This window comes from Haliotis rubra, unplaced genomic scaffold (assembly GCF_003918875.1).
Source record: "Haliotis rubra isolate DU_JTF1 unplaced genomic scaffold, ASM391887v1 Scf95, whole genome shotgun sequence".
NCBI lineage: Eukaryota > Metazoa > Mollusca > Gastropoda > Lepetellida > Haliotidae > Haliotis > Haliotis rubra.
This window is the reverse complement of record NW_025767690.1, coordinates 2,251,457-2,257,500: the sequence shown is the minus strand read 5'-3', so window position 1 is coordinate 2,257,500 and position 6,044 is coordinate 2,251,457. Positions and strand designations below refer to the sequence as shown.

Below are 6,044 nucleotides of genomic sequence, written 5' to 3'. Positions count from 1 at the left end.
CTATCACTCCGTCTTTATGTTGTTCTCATGCTGAATGCCTCATCATTTATAAACAAACTAGACTCCTAGCTAAAGCAAATGTACTCTACTACAGCAGGGCAAAGGATACAATCCTCCCGTATAAATAACTGCCGACCTAGTGTCAAACACCGCTGACTCGAGCTATGTGTCAAACTTACTTTTGTCTCGAACTAAATACTTGGTCCCAGCGGTGAAAAGCGCTTGACTGTATATTTTTATGCAAATCCCAGCTTATGTTCAGCATGATTGCTAAAAGGCATACATCCACATACATAGTAGTAAAATGAAACCACTGCAACCGTTTTCAGCCTAGTAATGTTTTGATAATCTCCATAATGTTTTGGTTACAGCCAATTTTCAAGTATATATTTTCTTTTGCCGGGCAGTGGAAAGTGTACATCATGGTAGTCCATGGTAGACTGACCAACCTTTTGTTTTCTTGAAGAATGAGGACAGTTTTTATGGATATACAACTTCTTTATTCTGTATAGGCGACGTTTTGACATATATTCTAATGTCGTTGTCAATCAAGTTACATTAGAATCAATGTCGAAACGGCGCCTATACAGAATAAAGAAGTTGTAGATCCATAAAACTGTCCTCATTCTTCATCTCCTCAACTTTTAGCATGCCAATCAAAGAAGTCGTTTGTATTTTTTTGTGTAAGCCACATTCAGCAGATATATCCCAGCTACAAGTAATGTCGTCTGTAAATAATCGAGTCTGCACCAGCTACGTTCATGATTGATGTTTTAGTCCATGCGGTGACCCAACCTGTTTCGTCAGCGACCTGGCCCCTCTAACCAATTCATCGCCCCCTATCACATGCAGTAATTGCTTGTGACCCTGTACCTCCACTATTGACTCTGCACGGTAACGCCGTTTTGTCACGGTTAGACCTCGTCTGACAGCTACGACAAAGGTAAGGATATGCTTGATCTTTTCTTGAACACCTGGTGTCATTTTCGGTGATCATTTTCTCAGCTGCGAAGCCTCTTGCTACCCGTTGAATTGTTTCGTACTTGTAAGATAATCTATCTCTGATATTCTCTGAGAAAATTTTCTTTGTTTTGATTCGGTATTGCAATTGTATTTTGCAATTTTCTTTGTTTGGGGTTGTTGTTCGGTGCTATGGTCATGATGATGTAATGAGCACGTATGCAGTCACTAACCTTTATTTCATGATCACGTTTGTGGCCTACATTAATCTACAGTTTGGAGTCACCTTCTAGATCTATTAACCAAAGTACATGTTTCATTTGTTGTAGCTGACGCTTAATTTCAATTCGACAGGGTACACGAAACAGGCCCGAAAAAGGATGATTTAATTACATCAAAAGAGCACGATCATTAATAACATTAATAAACATAACACACAGGCGTAAACATATGCATTACATACAGATTATTGAAACCTGAAACGTGTTTACTTTTTTTTTTCAGAATACCAATTGGGTTATTCTGAGCGTTACTGTCTCAAGTGCCCTTAAATCAAGATGTCCAAGATGAGGCCTCGACCTCGATCTGCATCAGATTACCGATATCAGACGGTACTATGGAATTAGCATATCAACATTAACATGACTTCAGTAAGAGGTTATCCGTGTTAAAGAATTATATATATCGCTCGTAGATCAGACCCATACTAACCACGCCTCATTGTTCCTCGAAGGACAAGCATTCTTGAAATTTACAAATGCATGTCAAATGTGGCCGTTGGTAGACCTACCAACAATAACATTCATTAACGAATAATCCACTGATGCCATCTATCCCATTCCGCTGGACTGTCTTCACATGGGGTGAAAAGGGCAGAGAGCAAACACCAGAATCAATCATTCTACACTGGACCATACTATCTCTGATAACGGATCCACTTGCTTTGTTGAGATTGGAAGTACTGTTAGTTGGTCCGGTAATTGTATATGTGGTTTGTGATGAAAGTACTTTCACTGCAACTTCCATGTGTCCATTGATATTCCCTGTCCCACAAGGTTTTAAAACATGTTTGCGTGACAAGAAGTTACATTTTCGAAAGCTTTCAAAGCATGAACTTAGTATTCAGATCCAAGGGAAAATGTTGGCTGATTGCTCTTCAATCCTGAGATGCTGTTGTTGGTTTTTGAAGATTAGAATGCAGATTTTCAAAACCAATTCTTTTCTATGGGATGCTGGTGAATGCTTTAAATATTCATGTTTCTGAGAAGATCGATGGGTTTGAAATTCAAGGAATTTCCTAATTATTTTTATTTCCTTGTGGCATGTTAAAGAGGCGGAGTCGTATGACTCGTGGATTTGGTAACAAGTCTGAAATTAGGAACGTGAGTATTTCAAGCCTAAAGCTAAAACATTTAACGCGAATATGTGTTTGGTTTTGGTTTTATGTACAATGTTAAAGCGGAACAATGAGGTCTGATGATCGTGTCGTTAACGTCATTTTCGATGACAGAAACTAGAGTGCTTTCTTTTCATAGCTGCAGTTATGAAATCTGCAAATTGCACTGAGTCGTAATTGGACGTTTACAACAGGCTTTATGGGGTGAAGGTAACCAAGCAGTTAAAACATTTGCTCGTCACGCCGTTGGCCTTGTTTCATTCCCTAGACTTGTACATTGCATGAACCTGAGAAGATCCGGATTAAAATCGGTCAGCAATCCATGCTTCTCGAATGAAGCAACTTGTGAGTGAGTGAGTGAGTTTTACGCTGCTTTAACAATATTCCAGCAATATCACAGAGGGTACAAAAGAAATCGACTTCACACATTGTACCAATGTGAGGAATCGAACCCGGATCTTCGGCGTGACGAGCAAACGCTTTAACCAATAGGATACCCCCTGAAAGAGGCAACTAACGGGATCCGATGGTCGGGCTCGCTGTCTTTTTAATGCATCCCAATACTTCGATCGAAGCTCCACATTTGTCGACATTGAGCAATTTCGGCATCACTTCGTATCTTCACGTTAAAAGAAACACATTACAAAGTGGGAACATTATGTGTAACTTGTTGTTTTCTTTTAAATATTCCCTCACTTCCATGTCATTGGTTGTCACACTGTGCCAGCAACTGTTTTTGTCGCTGCAAGCTTCTGGTACTTGCCATGTTAAGAAAATACTTTGGAAATTATATTATAACAAAACCTCACTTGAAAGCTTCGTTGTTATTAAGCGAGGAGTATCAAATAATTTCAACAAAACCTCAATAGAGTTCTTTCATGAAAAAACACGCATACAATATTGATTTTTCACACCACTAGGTGACTAATTAGAGAGACACAATGCGTTCCTCGTGGCCATCAGCAGTCAGACCCCATCCCGATGCCCGGTAGGGGGACTGCGTGTATGGAAATGAGGACACAGTCGCCATCAGTGACTCACTTTCAGTCTCTAGACATGTTCACATGCAGTTGATTTGGAGCTACATGTATGTTGTCCGTGGAACCGTATTAACCAATACTTGTGTTTGTGTTATGCTAATTGTGATTTTGTTTTCATTATTTATTCATGATATAGTAGAAGAACGTTCTTCTATTGATGACTTGGGAGTTGTTATTTCTCATGTACGTTTACTTCTGTTATTATTTGCGGATGATATGGTGCTCTTTAGCAATAGTATTAAAGGTTTACAAGACGGTTTGGATATGATGTTTACCTACTGCACGAAATGGGGCTTGACCATAAATACTGAAAAAACAAAGGTTATTATTTTTCGTAAAGGAGGTAGACAAGGCAAGGCTGAAAAGTGGTCCTATAATGGTTCACCTCTTGAGGTAATCAATAGTTTTAAATATCTTGGTTTAGTATTTTCAACAGGTGGCAGTTTTTCACAAGCTCAGAAAATCCTATCAGAACAAGGTTTGAAGGCACTTGGTTCATTGTACAATATATTCAATGATAATGTGTACATTACTCCAGATATTCAGTATCAGTTATTCCAATCAGTTGTTTCTCCTATTCTCTCATATGGTTGCGAAGTTTGGGGCTTTATGGAAGCTAATGCTATCGAAAGGGTACACTTGAAATTTATGAAACATATATTATATGTCAAATGTCAACTTCATCAACTTTCTTATATGGAGAATTGGGTACATTCCCTTTGAAAGTTATTCCTCTTGTCAGGATTATCAAATATTGGCTTAAGATTTTGTAAACCAGATAGATATAAAGTTTTGATATATAATTCATTATTGAATAGTTCAAATGAGAACCATGATGTTGAAAATTGGGCAAGTTTATTGAGAGATACGCTCTTCAGGTTTGGTTTTGGTTATATTTGGGTTGCCCAATATGTTCCTGAAAGTTGTGATTTTGTGAGAGAATTTACACAAAGGGCTAAGGACATTTATTCTCAAATGTGGAAACATCAATTATCAACTCTGAAACTAGATTGTATCTTCATATTAAGGAAACTCTGTGCATCGAGAAATATTTAACTAATATTGATGTTAGGAAGTACCGAATTGCGTTTACACGTTTCCGACTCAGTTCACATATGCTTATGATTGAAAAAGGAAGATGGAGTGTGCCTAAAATCCCACTTGCTGATAGATTATGTCCCTTTTGTACTAACGAAATAGAAGATGAGTACCACGTACTCTTGATTTGTCCAAAATATCGAGAAATACGTAAACAGCATTTAAGTAATACTTTATTGGAAAATATAAGTATGTTTAAGTTTATCACATTGTTAAAATGTGAAAACAGTTCTGAAATATTGAAAGCTGCAAAGTGTATTTATTATATGTTAAATGAAAGAAACAAAATTGAATTTTTGTAAATCGTTCACACATATCCTCACTCTTGGGCAATAATGATAATAACAATATGATTGCTCTCTATATACGTACCTCGCCATGTGCACAGGCGAATGTTCAGTATATTTATATTGTATTGGTCTTTGACCTAATACAAATCTTGTCTTGTCTTGTGTAATGTTTTTAAATGTATCATTTTTGACAACGCCACTTTTAGCAATATTAGAGCAATATCACGGCGGGGGACACCAGAAATGGGCTTCAAACATTGTATCCATGAGGGGAATCGAACCCGTCTTCGGCGTGACGAGCGAACACTTTAACCACTAGGCTACCCCAATGTCTCTGACACATGAGTAGAGACATCGACTATAAAAGGCCAAATCAAATTCATCATTTCATTACGAAATTTACGACGTGAACGAAGATAATAAATGCCAAGATTGAATGATACTGACCAAAATATCGCCATTGGATGTTTGGAAGCAGACTGTCCCAGACTGCCGTTGCAAGACACTTCAACGTCCAACACAGCACCATATCTCGATTATGACATCGATATACCCGCTTCCATTCGCCCCAAGATCATCCCAAAAGTGGAAGACCAAGGCGTTCGACAAGTGGACAGATGTGGTCGTGAAACGTCATGGTGTGGGGAGCCATGTCCTACACGTGTAGATCAGAGCTAGGTGGTTCAAGGCAATCTTACTTAATCGCTACATCGACCAAATCCTGCGAGCTGTTTCAACACGACAACGCTCGACCCCACACAGCTCGTGTAACAGGTACCTATCTCGCCAATGCAAAGGTCAATGTCCTGCCATGGCCTTCCAAATCGTCTGATCTGAACCCGATCGGACACTCATGTGACGAACTTGATCGACGCGTCCGTAAACTTGATCACCATCGTCCTCGGACACTTGCAGAACTTGCCAACGCGTTGCATGAGGAAAGGCGATAAATTCCCCAAGCAAAAATCCAACGACTTGTGCAATCCCTTCCAAGCCGAGCAGTCGAGCAGTGACGGCTGCAAGAGGTGGTGTCACCTAGTACTGACCTGAGCGCCCCCTTGTGTCCACACATGTGCAGTGAGTGAACTGATTATAATGCTGACAATGACAACAATACATATGTTCATCCATGTCTCGAATTTCCTTCAATTGTTCAAGCATAATCGACTTATGTACACTTAAATACGTTCAATACATTTCCTTATTTTTTGCCTATGCGTTTCCTTTTGTGAAGAGAGTATTTGCTCAAGCCCCTTCAGC

General features: G+C 39.1%; 1 long non-coding RNA gene across 1 annotated transcript in view; it reads left to right on the top strand.

The window, feature by feature from the left end:
- The window catches only part of LOC124264891, a 29,387-nt gene extending 25,641 nt beyond the window's left edge, over window positions 1–3,746 (top strand). Inside the window, exon 4 of the long non-coding RNA XR_006895287.1 lies at window positions 3,737–3,746. This is a non-coding gene — a long non-coding RNA (uncharacterized LOC124264891). The remainder of the gene's footprint in view (window positions 1–3,736) is intronic.
- Window positions 3,747–6,044: the final 2,298 nt, after the last annotated feature.